Below are 17,321 nucleotides of genomic sequence, written 5' to 3' on the forward strand. Positions count from 1 at the left end.
AAAGAATAGTGTTACCAGGTAGGCAAAATAAATAAAGTGTTCCGTGCAACCAAAATATTCTCTATTTCCTTAAACTCAAGTTTGTTTTTTAACCAAAAATTGAAGTTCCTGATTTGATAAGTATTAAAATGCAGTTTAAAGGGTAATTAACCTTCATTAAAATCATATTCAGATTGTATTTAATTATTTAAAAACATTTTCTGCACTTAGCATGGTCACACTTACCCTTTGTCAAGTATTAGAAACATCTAAAATCTCAATAAATGTTATAAATGTGTGATAAAAGAACCTATAAATCCATTAAATTTAGATTAAACCACTTGGAATATAGATTTTCTCGATAATATTTTCCCTCGATGTACTTTTAGGTGCTGTTTAGGCTTAACCATTTCCAGAAACTGCTTAACATTTCCGGGCACACTCTGACCCAGATTCCGGTGCATTGGCAACCGGAGTGATGTGATGGGGGGTCGGATTGCGTCTTTATTGTTGATATTGCCTAGTTCTCCTCCACAGAGGAGAAGAACCCCCTGCGAAGCACATGTTGAACTGCTTAGCTGGCTTATCGGTTCTCATAATAATTGCAGCTGCAAATTGTCTTTATTTATTGTTCGCCAGATGCACAACCAACTCTCAGTGTGTGCGTGTGTGTGTGTATCCTGGCATCCATGCCGTTATTTTAATGATGACAATTGTTTGCATTCACCTACACAAGCACAGGACTAACACACACATGGTAGTGGTCGACAGGATATGCTGGAACGTCCGGTGAGCATGTAAATTTCAATTAGATGCAAACACGAGCCGAACGGCTAATAAACCCTGCTCATTACATTTGCTAATAAATTGTCAGAATGATAGAGGAACAGAGAGACAAAGTCACAGTTGGGGCCACATTCTGTTGTTGGTCTTTCGGCCTGGCACTGACCTGGTCCACAGTCGGTTTATTGCTCCCAATCAATCGATGACAGCCAACGTCTGGGGCGTAAATCAATTAACTCGGAATGGTAGAAAATCGGGCAGTGCGAAAAGAACATTTCACACACTTCGACAGGAGCTTCGCTTCTCAGTCTCTGGGTAGCGACAATTTGCCAAAATACTCAGAAGTCAAGGATGTCGAGTGTCAGTACTCCTGCCTCTGACTGTGACTGTGAATGTGACTGTGACTGTGTCTGTGACTGTGACTTAGACTGTGGGAGTGGCAGTGGCAGTAGCAACGCCGTGGCATCATAAATAAAAAACCAATTAATTTATCATCGTCTCGAAGCGTCGAAGCAGTGACGAGGAAAAGCGCCAACAGGCGCCTCCTCTTTTCGTGTGAAATGTGAGCGGGTCTATTTAAGTCGCAGAAAGTCAAAGAAAAGAAAAGAAAAAAATAAATAATAATACGACTGCGACTGTGGGAGCTGTATATTGCTGAATATATTTTCTGGGAATTCTCCTTAAGCATAGAAATCACTTTTAAGTCGAGCAGCTGCCATTTCCACAAAAATTTTGGATATTGATTGGAAATTTTTGTACAGACTAATTTCGAAGGAGAAATAAAAATCCTGGAAGGAATTTACACAAAGATAAAAATGATGTTACAATTATAGAGAGAAATGATCGATTTTAAATAAGTCTATTCTTTAAGGATAAATTAAGATACATATAATTAAGTTAAATAAGTCATAAACTTTTTATCCAGTCAAAATACCTTCTTTTTGTATTAAAGCCAATTTCTATCCATATTCGTTTTTCTATATACTCTAACAAGTGTATAAGTCGAAACAGGAACGAAAATAATTGTAATTACTTAGTTTCTTTTATACTTATTAACTAAATATATTTTGTTCTTTTCTCCAATTAGGAAAGTACGCTAAAAGCTATCCACTATTCATCAGCTACAAATTGGATCTTGTTTCCAGTCCAGGTCGAAAATGAAAGCTTTTTGGAAGTGTCCAGCTGATATTGGCGAAATCCCCTCTCTCGCTCTTAACATCGCCGCCTTCCAGTATCGCAGAGCGGCTCTCCCGGTTGATGTTGGAAATCAGTTCCTCCAACATCGCCAAACGAAACGGAGGAACAATGAAAACGAAAATGAAAAGGTCTCCAGGGAGAAGATCGCCGAAGCGGTGAAAGGTGAAAGCAAAGGAAAACTACATAAAGCCAGTGGCAGATACGTAAAGTGTGGAAAATCAGTGATCTCGCGTGGTGAAAAGTGTCAGTGAAGTGAGGGGCAAGCAGCCCCAAAACAGAAGGTTATGAGCAGCTTTTAAGTTTTTTTCTTTTAAGTTTTTTTTTGTTTTTTTTTTATGTGCAAGTGCAAATGTATGTAAGTGTGCCATACCTTCCAAAAACTACAAGACTTATTCTTATTTCTTTGTTTTTGCTTTTCTACTAATTCGCAATTGGGATCTGCAGTAGCAAACAATGTAAACGGGTGAGTGAGATAAAACTATTTTCTTTTTCTTTTATCATCTTTCTTTCACATTTCGCAAGCTTATTTTGTTTTCTCTTGTTCTTGTCTTTTACTGTGTATAGAAAGGGTAAGTTGAGTAACGTTTGTTCTCGCTCTTGAAAGTGGAAGGTAAGAGCGAGAGAGCCACTTCAAGAATATCCATTTCAGGAATACGATCCACTTTAGGAATACGATCCACTTTAGGAATACGATCCACTATTGTGGTTATTAAGCTGCCTTTGTTTACCTGTTCTTTTCTTGTCAATATGTAAATTTGTGGATAAAAGCTCAATGCAAGCGAAATCTAATGAAACTTAACTTATATATTATCTCCCTTAAGCTTGATTACTATATATAAACATAGTAATATATAATATGGGGAGAAAAGTCAAATTTAAAATAGAATTAATTTACACAATTTTAATTACCATTTTAAAAACCGTTCATATTATTATATCATATCATCTCATGTTCTAAATATATCCTGTTAGATCTTTTTGACTTTTTACCAAAATTTATCAATTCCTAATTATCCAAATTGGATATACCCATATCGGAGTACCAAAGTTGGCTTTATTTTCTTGTTCAAATTTAGCTTGTCTGAATAAATAAGCCAAATAAAAATCAGACGGTCTTCTTATAATTTTTTTTTTTGTATGTCTCTGAATTCAGAGTATTCACCTGAGTGTGTCTGCTATGGTAATATTAATGTGGGGGAGTACATATATAGAGGGGAATACCTAGCCAGGCGTTAAACGAACCTCGGCTAATGGCAACAACGCACGCAGCAATGACAACAGCGACAGCGATGGCAACACCAAGCCAGACCGAAGGAATTACCAAACACACAACTCATTGGGATGTGGCTAGGTGTATAGGCATGTTACGCATACGCCGTGTTGTGCCGCATTATAAATGATCAGCGGATGGTTTTTGCGTGTGCCATTCCTCCTCTCCCACCCCCCTTAGCGCTCTCACTTCCACTTCCACCTCCACTTCCGTTTCCGTCGTACAGGAGGGGGTTTCGTTGTTTCGTTTTCGGCACTACTCCCACCGCTGCTGCTGCTGCTGGCTTTTGCATATTTTTCACCTCAACTCAATACTGTTTTGCCGTTTGTTTGCCGGTCGTGTCGGGGGCATTGTTTGTCGCTGGCGAAAGGCGCAACATAAGCCACCAAATGACTTTGCGGCATTAGGAAGTTGCGAGGTGGCAGCCAAGTCAGTTCCGAAAAACACGCACATCCGCCACTGAGTGCACACGTATGTCTTTCCTATCTAACTACACTAGAACACAAAAATATATTACATATCATTCAGTGTATAGAAATATACTTGTTATATATATTATTTGTAAGCTAATAACTAAATGGATTTTTTAAAAATTAAAGAACTTATGAAGCAGAATGTAATTATACATATATTCCCATTAATGATCTTTATAATGAAGCCTATTATTATACCCTTGCAGGGTTTTTTATTTTAGTTATAAGCTTGTAATTCTGTAGGGAGTCATTTCCGACCCTATAAATCATATATATTCTTGATCAGCATTAACAAGCGAATCGATCTAGATATATCTTAGCAAAATTTAGTTTTTTCAAAATTTTCGAAATTTTATAAGGTGTAAAAAGATGAAATTTAAATGATGAAAAAGTGATAAAAATGTAAATTTATTAAAATTTCAAATAAAGTATTCAGATTTATTAAACTAACAAAATCTAGCACATGACAGCTTTCCGAATTAAAATTAATTCATTTTTGGCTTAGTTAGGAGATTTTTAAGCTTTGATTTGTCGAACAAAATTCCATATAAAAAATAGATAAAGAAAACAATAAGATAAATAAAGAATAATATTATAATTATAGTCCGAAGCCTAGAACAATGTGAAGGAGTCATTTCCGACCCTATAAATCATATATATTCTTGATCAGCATCAACAGGCGAATCTTTCTAGATATGTCCGAGCCAAATTTAATTTTTTCAAAATTTTCACAACTTTATAGGGCTTAAAAATTTACAAAGTTGAATGTTGAAAAATTAATAAAAATTCAAATTATTTTAAATTTTAAATTGAGTATGCATATTTATTAATCTAATAAAAAATAACAAAGGAAAGCTTTCCGAATTAAAATTAATGCTTTCTTGGCTTAGTTATGAGTTTTTTACTTTGAATTGTCATTTAAAAATATCAATTTAAAGAATTCCTATATTTCAAGCTTAGTTATGATAGATTTTTAATACAATCCTATCATTCAATTGCAAACTGCAAGTTTATATGCATTTAGGTTTCCCAAAGTCAATTTTCTTTCTTATTGTTTTCTATATTTCTTATTTTTCGTTAAATAAAATTAAAATATTTTTCTCTGTGCACTAAAGTGCCCCCTTTACTTTTTTTATGCCATGTTTGCCTGTGGCCTGGTTGGTGCCTGGCAACCGCTTAAATTTAAATTTAGTTGCTCGCATTTATCGTTTGCCGCATATGGCTGCTTAATGCCTTTTTGATAGTAATTCCCCAGCATAAGCACTTTTATATATATTTGTTTTTTGCCCCCGCTCTCCTCCCTGGACAACTATAAACACAGAACAAAAATTATTAAAGACTGTGGCACTGTTTTTCTTGGCCGAAAACAATATGAGCAGGAGCAGCAGGATCCTAGCCACGTGCTGTTTGTTTAGGTGTTTTCCACTCTATGGTTTACGGTTTCTTTTCCCTTCCCAACCAAAAAAAAATGGAAATTTTCGTTTGCTTTTGGGTTTTTGCATACAATACACACACACCCACACACACATACTTTTGTTTATTTTTCCCAAATGTGAGTGTGTCGTTGGGTTTTATTTTCCTTTTTGCTGGCAACACACACATTAAAAGTTGTTAGTTGGCCAAATTGTTTGTGATTCATTGTTGGGGGGCTCGTAGCCTGGCTATCATAACGATAGCAACCTGTAATCACATGCTAAATATTATATTGTTTGTATTTTTACGGCTAATTACTCATATTTGTGGCTGTTACGTTTGTGTTTTGTGTTCTGTGTTTTGGGTTCTGTGGCAGCGGGTGGCAACGTGTCGTATGCGTGTTATGGCCACTTGACAGCATAAAAGCTATTTTTGCATGGAAGGCCTCCCGCTCTAAGCAGTACACAAAACAACAACACTTTGTTGTATAATAATTGGGTTATAAAAACAATGAGCGGCAATAATGTGCAAAATAATTTTAAATGCACACCGAAGGAGGAGCAGGACGAGCAGAAACACACACGGGACGGCCGCCCGGGAGAAGCTTTCTTTTAGGGTTAATTAGCACAATTTTCCCCTGCTTTTATGACCCCAAAAATACAAGTGTTTGGCGTGTGGCCATGGCCAGGTCCCAGTTTTCCGCCGCCTCACAGCCTCAGCTCCAGCCTTGAGCTCTCTCTCCTAGCTCTTCTCTCTGCTCTCTGGCAGCTCCCAGTCGACTTCATTTTGTGGTAGCCAATTTTCTTTTAACTGTTGTTTTGGGTTTTCCCCTTTTGGCTGTTGCTGCCACTGCCACCGCCACTGGTGCTTCACCCCGTTCTGTTGGCCATGCCGTTCTGACCTCAATTTGTTCTGTTCACAGCATGCCCACGGGCGCAGTCTGGACATTTAATTGTTTGCTTTTCGAGTGCGCCCACAGTGCCGGCCATGGAAAATAATAGAAATTACGCCAAAGCGACCATAAACGCCCCGAATGAGCTGCAGTTTTTCCCAAACTCTCTCCCTGTTTTTCCCCCACACCTCTAATCCTCAAACAGCAGAAGCGTTCGATATTCGTCTGCAAACTTTGCCGCCGTGTCGATTTCTGAAAAAATTTCAAGTGTCAAAGTTTGGACACTCCCACGTACAAAAAAAGATATTTAAAAAACAGAGAAAACATGAGAAATATATAAAAAAAAAATATAAATGAGAATTGGTCATTGATTTATTACATTATTTATTACATTAGTTTCCAGTTTCTAGGCAAAATGTTATATTAATAATTCATGAATTTGTAAATATTCATTTTGAGTTAATGAGAATTTGGTTTTAATTTTGGCTTTATATTATATATTATAGCCTATTATATCATTTGAAATTAGGGTTTATTTTGGTTATTCAAAATCTATAATGATTAAATTCTATTCTGGTTTGAGTATAACTATTTTTGTACTCAAAAATAATATTATTTTCATAATTTTCAGTTTTTCTAGCCATGAAATATCTCTGCTTTTGATTAAAATTATTCCATATATTGCCTCAAAAATGAGATATTTGCTGTTGTATATTTTTCCCCGTGCAGTAAGTAATATTTCCCAAATGGAAATGGAATTTAGCAGCTAAAAAAAACTTCAAAAAAATAAAACAAAACAAAAAAATGGAAGGGAATATTAAGCTACTTTTCGCTTGCAACCAAATTTGATGCGGCTCGTTGAATGGCACTTCCCTCGCTTTCGGCTTTCTGCCGCTGGTTCCATTCATTTATGAAAATTGTTTTCATTAATGCCATTGAAATTGTATTATTTGCGTCCAAGTGAATAAATTTGCATACGGCTGGGCAAATACATTTCTTCGCCGCCGCCTTCACGCATTTCATATTTTCCTTTTTCTTTTCGCTCTTTGTTTGCAACAAAAAATACAAAAAAAGGAACTGGAAAAGTGGAGCCACTGACAGCGGTGATGTCGCAGTTTCTGACAGCTTCCATTACCTGTCCACTCGAGCATTCCGAGTCCTTTTTTCGGATGAGGACGACGACGACGACGACGAGTGTGTATCCTGGGGGAGGAGTGAGTGTAGAAGCCACTCCAATGAGCACGTCGTCTGCCGCAAAGGACCCCATTGAATGTGGGGGCACGGAATTGTGTATTCAAAACTGCAATTCAGGAAATTACATTTCGAGGCGGTTCCCCCTCCACCAGCAGGTGACAGCCGGCAGCTTAAAATCACTGCTGCTCCAATTAATTGGTCGCATTTACTTTATATTTGAGCAGCGGCTTAGCAAGGACTTAAGTTTTGAGTCCGTGCTTATCGTTGCCACCTGAGTTTTACCTTAGTTTATAAACAAACATTGCTTTTGTTGGCAGAATAATCAGGAAAAGACTTTTGTTTTGCAATAAAATTGTGACTTTAATAAGGAATTTAGAATAATAGTTTTATATGTTAAATCAAAGAGGATTTTCTGTGTGGCAATTAAAGCTTTAAGTTATCAACATTATTGTTTTAAATTCTTAGAAATATGTTATAATATTTTTCAAAAGGTTTTGTTTGAGTTGAGTTGAGTTCTTTCATGTTTGTTTCTTACAGATTTCAATTCAATAAAATTACCCAATAAATTATTATTCTTATAGCATTATAGTTTGAAACTCTTGTTCATTATAGTTTGACATTAGAACATATACTACATTCTCGTGGAAATTCAAATTTCTGATTAACATTTTCCAAGCTATTATCTTTTAATGTTAAAATTCGATTAACACGAACTGAATGACATCTTCTAGTTGATCCATATTTTCTGCTCGAATAGCGATACCCACAAATGTCGGTTACCGATGACATAGATTTTCTCCTTATATATAACCATATATATCCTTCAATAACTATCGCCATGTGCGGTTGGCTGCCTCATTAGGCAGCAGTTGGCGAATTTGCAGTTGGACCACGCGTCGTATGCGCAACGTGTGCAAGTGCGATGGCAATTAATTTGTGAATTTAGCAAATGAGCATACAAATTTTATGTAAATTGGTAAATGTTTTTGCACAGCTCGGCTGACGTTGATCCAGACAGGTGACAAAGTCCAACTAATGGAGAGGAGAGAGCCAGGTAATTGCTTGATTTGCATAATTTATTGTGCGCCAAATGCAATTCCATTCCATTTCAATTTGAGGTGTTGCCCTGACAGAAAATAGTTTTAGGTGAAAATGTTATCGCTGCCCATCCGAGTGCTGCTTAATTAGGCAATGCCTAACGATCATTATGCATAAACAGTAATTAAATTGCATTGACTGAACCGGGTTTTGGGTCAGCAGAGGCAACCGCGGGACAGTCAGGATCTCCTCCACTTTGGCTTAATGGGCTGCCAGACACGCCCACTCAACAACTAGGGTCTCCTCGGGGGCAGGGAGCGGGGGCGGTTTGCAATTTATCAAAATGAAATGCGGATGGCGATAAAAAATAGAAAACAAACCAAAAGCCAACAAAAATATATATAGGGAAAAGCGAGGCGAAAAGTGAAAAAGTTTGCTGCTGTGCAGAAAATGTTTGCTTCTGTCGTCGCACTGTCTGTTTTTTTGGTAGTATATTTTTCTGACTTTTTGGCTTGTTTATTCAACAGCAGCGGAGCGGAAGCTAAGTCAACTGATTGGCCCCCGATCTATATATATATATAGAGGGTGGGGGAGGAAACACTAAGCATAAATCTTAATCAGCAGCACCAAACAGTCATTTTATTAGCATTAAATTCAAATTAAATTTTATGGTATGGAAAGCTGGTTTTTGTTTGCTTTTATATATATATATTTATATCCAATAAATTCTGAATTAAAATTGGTTAATAAATTGTATTTGTATAATTATTTCAATTGGTTTTGTAGTACAATTTGGAAATCATTAAAAATAATACTTTAGAAATTATTTTATGATGATTAGTTTGGGGTTAATCAAAATGTTGCTGCTAGATAATTGTTAGTTTTTATTTAATGTAAAGGAAAACTTTTGTTATTTTGTTTTGTTATTTTGTATCCTAATTTGGATAGAAATAATTGATTATAAAGTACTTTTGTGTCTAGAAATAGGTGTTTCCTAATCCCTAATATGTTCTCAATTTGATAACAATATTTAATATCTAAAAACTGTCTTATTTCCTTCTTTAAATATTATTTTGAGCAGTGCCCGCTGTTTCTCCGCTGAATGACACTGAAGTAAACAAATGCTGCACAGGTCCTGCTCCTGCTAACTGCATTAAACAGGACAAAGCTGCAGTTGAATGGCATTGTGGCGAAGAGTGCTAAAGGATTTTTTTTGTTGCATTCGGCATTCGACTTGATTGCCGGCAACTCGATAATGAAATGACCGCAGAAGAGCTTTATTTGCTCCGTCAATAGGGGTTTTTCCAGTGAAAATCCTTGGCTGCAAGTGCCTGGGAGTCTGAGCCAAGACAAATGTAAAGAAACTAGCAGCTCGTCTTTCAGCTTTTTTCCTAAAAACTCAACTATGTAAAGAATTTTAGCAATTATGTGTTTTTGTTCGCCCCTCTTAATATTTCAGGCAACTAATTACATTTTTCATCAATCAAATTGCAGCGTCAAAATGCAAATTTCATTTCGGTGCTCGCGCCCCTGTGCCTTGGCTTATGTTTAATATTAATTAATATAAAATGCCGGGGCTAAGCCAGAAAATGGTTGCAGCCATTTTCATTACGGCCATAACAATGAAAATTTTGCCGGCTTGTAATTGCAAAAATTGCAGTCAGGCAGGCAGGCAGGCAGTAGGAGTCCCCCGATCCATGCCCCGATGTAATTTTCCGAGTTTCCCCTCGTCGTCGCGGCTTATTTTCACCCACTTTTCCGCCGCGTTTTCGGCCACGTTTTCTGTTTGCAAATGCCACTCGAAATTTTCCATTTAAATGGCAAATAGACGGCAACGGAGCCAGTCAGAGCAAGAAAATCCGAAAATAAAAGCCGCCAAAACGGGCGTCGGGATTGCAGCAAAGTGCAGCAAGTCGCAGGACGACGGCAACTTTTGGTGGCTTTGATATCCCCATTGGCGGCACAATGACTTCATAAACAGATTTTCATTTCCCATCCACAGACTCTTTTCTATTTTTTAAAGTAAAAATGCAATTTCCTGTGCTTTATGTGCAGCACAGACACAGCTCAGTTCGGTCTGTGTCTGTCTCTGCTTTTTGTGTTGTGTTGTGTTGTATTTTGTGAATTTAATGCTAATAGTTTTTTGTTTTCCGCTTTTCGGTCTATGGCCTATTGCCACATAAACAACAAATCGGTTGTGGGGCCTTATAATTGCCGTGGGTGGTGGTCCCAGCAACCCGGGAAAAGTTTTATCAATAACTCTGCCGAGACTGGAATGCATTTGTGCGTGCTGAAATGTAAGATGTCATCTCAGAGGGAATTGCAAATATCAGTCGAGAGATGAGTAACGACTTGGATAATGAAAGGGCAAAATAAAGTAATGAAAGACTAAAAATATGGCCTATCAAGAGGGTGTAAGAAGATACTTAAGGAAATCATAATATAATAATGATTATTTATTTCTGATAGAAAAATGCAATCAAATTTCTATATAATATTTTTTATAAACTTCACTCTATATACCAATTATTTCTGCAACCATTAACCACTGTTACTGGCCCTGTAACTTTGTAACTTGGCTTAATAAAAGAATGGCAGAAAGGCAAAACGATGTTGCGCCTGTTGTCACTTTGATAAGGGCACTTGGCCAAATCTTTTCTATCTCCCTCGTTCTTTCTCCATCTCTCTTTAAGGGGAGAAAGTGAAGTGAAAGTCAGCCATTGATGTCATCGTTAGGCTTGAGTCAAAGTCAAAGGGAGAAGAAGAAGTCGGAATAAAAGGCCTGTGTGTGGAGCACTTCATTAAAACACATGCCAGGACGAAGCTCCTTCGTCTTCCTTTAACCGATCCATTCCATACGATTCCTTGCCCGGCGCGTGTTCACTTTTCGCATTAATTTGGTCAATTTATGTGCGTGTGTGCGATAAAAGGACAAATGGTCAGTCAGTTTGGTTTGCAGTTCCTTCCTGCGAATGTCCCAGGTACAGAGCAAAAAAAGGTCTAATAATTAATTAATAATTATTGAAATTAAATGTGTTTGAAAATGAGCAGTAAAAAAGTAGAAAACCGGTTTATTACTAATCTTGTTTGCTATAATTATTAGTCAAGAGAATTTATACACCAAAAAATCATCAGAATATCCTTAAGAATGATATAAATTTTTCAACTAATTGTTCTCTTATTTTTCCCTAATATTTTCCCCAAACTTTACACATTTTTTCTCTCTGCATTTCCGTACACCTCGTCACCTAAATAGGCCAAGCCGTTCATTGCATAACAAATAGTTTTTGGAGTGTGTATGCCATACATATGTATGTATCACATTTAGTAACTATATATAAATATATATAGACGTGCGCGACGCGTTTTCTAAATTGCCATTACTCATACGCCGCGTGTGACGAAGGCAATTAAAGCCAATAAAATGCACAAGTGACGCTGCACTTTGGCTATAATTACGCCACCGAGTAGAAAGGGAGGGGAGTAGAAGGAAAAAGCTACTTGCAGTCACACCGAAATTCTCTGGCATTTAATTTAAATGGTGAGGAAATGAAACGGTTTTTCCTTTTGGAACGAGTGGGTGGGAAATCAATTATAAACTGGCAATTGAGGAACTACTACAGCCACTGCCGCCAAAGTTTGTGTCGCAAATTGAATCAAGTTTATAGCTGTGGGTGCTTGTCGCAATTGGTTGGAAAATTGCACGTGCCACGCCCACTTGCTTGCCAGCATGTGTGTATGTGTGTGTGGTCAAGTTGCCGTTTGTTTCAGTGTGTGTGTGTGTGTGTGTGGAAAACTTTGGGTTTTGTTAAGTTTATGCAAATGTCCTTTCGGCAATTAGCAATAAATGTTTGCACTGGCCACTCCATGAGCCTGGTTGTGTGTAAGTGTGTGTGTATTTTGGCCATTTGTGGCCCATTTGTGATACAAATCATGCGGTCTACATTTACTGCGGGCCTTGGCTTTGCCTTTCCCATTGCCTTTGACTTTGGCCAATAGCAGCCACACCCTCACTTCAAGGGGAGGCGAAAACAGGAGGCGAGTGGAATGCGGTCAACGTGCAAATTGTATTATATTTCGTCCTGTATTTGCGCCACAAGGCTCATTTGCATTTTATTGACTCCTGCCGAGGATGCACTTGCAAAATCAGGGCTAATTATATAGGTTTAGGGTTGGATTTATTAGGGAAATATATGAGATTGAGAGCCAAGTTTAACTATTCTTTTGAAGTTGATGCAATAGTGTTTTTAGTGTTCAATTATTATAGTATTTTCCTACGCAGCATTTCCTCCTTTTCCAGCCTATAAATACACATTAAATTAATGGATAAATTCCTATAATTATGTTGCTTTCCGAAAGCATCTCAGATATCCCAGACAACTTAACCCATTATTTTCCACGGTTAAATGCTCAAATTGAATCATGACTGGCGGCTGATTGGGAATGGTTTGTGGTTTCGAGTCAGATTCCGCTGTAACACCTAATTGTCAGTAGGGGAATCCCCCTTTTCATATCGCAGCTGTTGCGCTAAGCGTTTTAATGCATTAATTGGAAACCCAGGCCGGGCACGGCTTTTGCGGCCTGCATTTAGATTGATTTTCCCTGAATAAGCACAGTGGGCCACAGATTAAGGGGGGAAAAGCCAGCCCGTGGGTTGACCCAGTTTATCAAGTTTTCACTCGTCTGGAATGCGCCAAGTGGCCTGGGTTCTGGGTCCTGGGCCTGGGTCTGGCCACGAGGACAATACTTGTCTGTGCTGTGAGTTCTGTGAGGTTTCCACCGCTGCTTTTCCGACTTTTCCCTCCCGATCGCCCACAATATCTGCGCCTTGCACTCGGCATTCGGGTAAAGTTTTGCCAGTTGTGCCAACACAACGCCTTTTGGGCTGCCTTGTCGTCATCCATTTGCATCCTGTGTGTGGGGTTAGGGTGGCACTCGATATGGTTTTTGAGGATTGTCAAGTGGTTTCTTTGAGTTATTATGAAGGTAAAAGGGAGCTTTAGGAGGATTATTGAGAAAAGTATATACTTATCGGAAAATGTAGCAAATATGCCAATCAGTGTTGTCTTTTATGGTAGAGAAAGAGATTTCATTTCATTTGTATGCCTTTTGAGAAGCAAAAAACAATATATATATGTATTATTATATTTATACTATATTTTAAGAGGAGCATAATGCATTCAAGGGTCATTCCTATGGTTTAGTTTGTTATTTAAATAGGAAGTTATGAACTTTTAATTAAAATACACCTGTATAGGATACTTCAAGTACATAACTTTGTTTATATTTTCTCTATGATATTTTATATAATATTATATTAGTTATCAATATAATAGAGTTCAAAACTTTATATTTTCATTTAAGGAGCCACCCTGTTGTTACTCTAGCACTTTCTCCTTTCTCCTTGGATTGTGTGTGTGTACTTTGCCCACTTATTTGTGTGTTTGAGTTCCGCTCGATAAATTGTTTCGCAAGTTTTCAACAGCCAAGAAAGGGGAGGTGGCACAGGTTCTAGAGTCTCGAGCCGCTTAAATACTGGTAGCACATATCCCTGACTGGGAATGGAACTGGTACTGAGACTGAGACTGAGACTATTAATAATGGCACAATATCCTTGCCTGCCGATTGATTGATGGATGATAAGAAACATGAATCAGCGGGTAAGGCCTCGATTCCCGCCTCTCCTTCCAACCATCTGAAGGCATAATAATACGCGTTTATCTCTGCTTGGTTACCAATCTCTAACAATTTGATTTATGCATTTCCATTTTGTGCGTGGGCCCGCCGAGCATGCGAGAAGTTTTCTCCGTTTCTCCTCCCGGAAAAGCCCCGCACACAAGCGCACACACATGACCCTAATGGCAACACACAACATCAGAAAGTCTGATTAGATTTCTCCGGCAATTACGTGAGCAAGTTGTTCCTTTGAAAGGCACACCATGCACACATATAAATACACATATATCCTTCCTCCTTTCATATACATATATCCCGCTTTAATTAGTCAAATTTCGTTGGCAACGCGACTTGCTGACTGACTGACTGCTCATGTGAACATTATCGGTCCGATTTAGATATATCGGAAGTAAATAGGCACAATGATTGGGCTTGTTAGGCCATTGTCGGGCCTCTGAATAAATGTTTTATAAATCATATCCGATGGCGATTTCCCTATGACGACAACCGTAGATTATCCACAGCAGGAGAAAAAAAGGGGATACAAATATCAGTTTCAGTTATAATCTTTGAGTTTTCATAGGCTAAAAGCATTTGAAGAAATTTACAAAATCAAAGGGGGAAGAGATACTTATTCGTTTTATTTTCTTTAACTAATATTAGTTAAGTCACTCAACCTTTCTCTCAGTGCCTTGTTTTGTGTGCATACACTGACAGATAATCCTGGCTGCCGAGTTTATTGTTGCCTTGGCAACGAAATCGAGCTAAAAATCCCTTTTGCCAATTCCGCTCGAACAGAACAACAAAGTTCATTTGGCTTTGACTTAGCAGAGAGAAATTCAATATTAAAATCGGATATAAATTGTAAGCAGAGCAGCAAACATCCTTCTCATCCTGGAAATAACAAGTGGTTGACAAGGCCCACCCAGGACCCCTATGGATGTATATGGCAACATGTGCATTTGTTTAAGTATGTGTAAGCCTGTTTATTCAAATGTATTGCATTTATTTCCGCTTGTGCTCCGTGTGTGCTTCGGTCTCTGTTTCTGTTTTGTTGGCAATTTTCGAAATGCTTTTAAAATATTCATGGGTATCAAATGTTTGAAGCAAAAACACGCATATATGCGAAAGGGGATTAAACTGTCGAATTGTGCCCGGGCATCGACTACCTTTAATATTTATATGATAAATTTGTGTATGCGTATGACCAAAATCGGGCAATTAATCACCGCATTCATGGGGCCGCTCTCTAGGATTTTGATTGATCGAGTGTCCTGTAATTAGCACATAGAGTACATGGGACTGACCTCCTCCTGACACTCTCGCCCCTGGTAATTGCGTAATGAAAATTAATAGATTTATGACCCCCGAGCCAGGCTTCAAAGAGCAAGCAAGAGATCCTTTAAAACACTGCGATGAGTATCTGTTTCTGCATCTGAGAGATGCTTTACGACACTCCGCCGCCGGAGGAGGAGGAGAAGGAATCCTTTTATGGCCCCGAAAAGTGTATGACAAATGCGTGCCATGAAGGATGCCATCGCATCGGGATCGCACTCGGGTCGTAAAAACTGCCTGCGACGCCTCCATTGTTAATCTCCACTCGCACGGCATCGCTTCTGTTTGGCTTTTGTTTTATTGTCGCACTTATTTTTATTTGCACATCGGGCCGATGGCGATGATGCCATGCAGCTTTCAGCTTGATTAAATTATAAAAATTGTATTATGATGGAAGTCAGCGACCGCCCAAAGGACCTATTTTGATTTCAGACGAAGAGTGAGCTGTGTTTGCTTCAAAAGAATGGAAAAATGTTTACAAGTTTTGTATATTAAATTGTGATCCTTCGAGTCGCATGTTTACGTTTAAAATACACACTGAAACCCTTTTCTTGTACTATTACAGGGTATTCTAGGTTCAGTCAAAAGCTTGAAACTAAGTGAAGGAGTCATTTCCGACCCTATAATTCATATATATTCTTGATCAGAATGAAAAGCCGAATCGATCTAGCCATATTTGGTGGAAAATAATTTTTCAAAATTTTTTTATAAAAATTTTATCATAAAATTTCACATTGTTAAAATGTCAAAATTTGACAAAAAAAATTCAAATTCAATAAACTGAAAAATAGAGTATGCAGATTTGTTAAGCTTATAAAAACTAGCGCAGAACATGTTTCCGAATTGAAATTAATGCATTTTTGTATGTTAAATTGTGTGTTCACGTTTAACATATACACCTAATCCATTTTTGTACTTTTACAGGGTATTCTAGGTTCAGTCAGAAGCTTGAAACTAAGTGAAGGAGTCGTTTTCGACCCTATAATTCATATATATTCTTGATCAGCATGAAAAGCCGAATCGATCTAGCCACATTTGGCGGAAAAAAATTTTTCAATAATTTTTCTTCCAAATTTTATCATAAAATTTCACATTGTTAAAATGTCAAAATATTGACAAAAATTGAAATTTAAAAAACTTGAAAATCGAGTACGCAGGTTTGTTAATTTTATAAAAACTAGCACAGAACAGCTTTCCGAATTTAAATTAAAGCATTTTTGGGTTAGTTATGATCTATTTTATAAGGGTAACTTTAAGGGTATACACATTTCGGCCATTCATTTTTTGTTACTGATAAAAATTGAAATGTAATTGGGAATTCCCAATGTTTTTCTGCCTACAAAATTGTTGAAATACTTTTCCCCACAAAAAAGACCCTCAAGGGAAAACGATTCCCAAAGGCTAGAAGAAAAAAAAAACACTCCCTAGAGATGGAAAGTCACACTTGGCAAGGATTCAAGGGCCGTATCCATCCATCTTTCTATCTATCCAGGCATCGAGTGTGGAAAACCCAAAGGAGGAGAAGAGAACTTGGCCCGGAATTTGGGTCAGACTGCAGCTGGTGCATCTTCTTGGCCTTCGCACGCATAGAAGTAGTAGGATTCGTTGCTGAGATGAAATTTAATTTAAAACTTTCCGTTCGGCCCGAAAAATATATACTATAAATGTGCCCTGTCCTGGCCATGTGTTGCTCGCATTTTACTTGGTATCAAAAATACTTTTGTTTGCAACTTGCATAATAACTCACTGGGAAATCCGGAGCAAACAATAATGAATGACTGTAGCAGAAATTAAAATGTCTTTGGAGGATGGAGGAGGACGACCAGCAGCTGTCTTGGCCATGGCTTTGTGTTGCCCTGCCGACTGCAATTGATTAAAATTCTCTGCAATGAACTGGCAAACAGAAGACTCTAAGAAGAATCCTTGCTGACTCGGAATCTGCGCCCTGCGGCTGTGCAACATCTCTTTGTCGAGTGCTGCTGCTGCTGCTGCTGTTTCCTGCCAAAGGTGTTTTTCTAGAAGCCAAGCCGGAATTCATCTCGGCAACCGCATTCCAATCTGCCTGAGTGCT

At 37.9% G+C, this 17,321-nt stretch overlaps 1 protein-coding gene and 1 long non-coding RNA gene across 4 annotated transcripts in view; one reads left to right on the forward strand and one right to left on the reverse strand.

Annotated features, from left to right (window-relative positions):
* The window catches only part of Ptp99A (Protein tyrosine phosphatase 99A), a 138,313-nt gene that overhangs the window by 103,843 nt on the left and 17,149 nt on the right, over window positions 1–17,321 (reverse strand). The window lies entirely within an intron of this gene.
* Window positions 1,850–17,321, forward strand: part of LOC110186962 (uncharacterized) — a 55,056-nt gene continuing 39,584 nt past the window's right edge. The window contains exon 1 of the long non-coding RNA XR_002319860.2: window positions 1,850–2,422. This is a non-coding gene — a long non-coding RNA (uncharacterized LOC110186962). The remainder of the gene's footprint in view (window positions 2,423–17,321) is intronic.

This window comes from Drosophila serrata, unplaced genomic scaffold (assembly GCF_035046125.1).
Source record: "Drosophila serrata isolate PLE 108 unplaced genomic scaffold, ASM3504612v1 contig_382, whole genome shotgun sequence".
Classification (NCBI taxonomy): Eukaryota; Metazoa; Arthropoda; class Insecta; order Diptera; family Drosophilidae; genus Drosophila; species Drosophila serrata.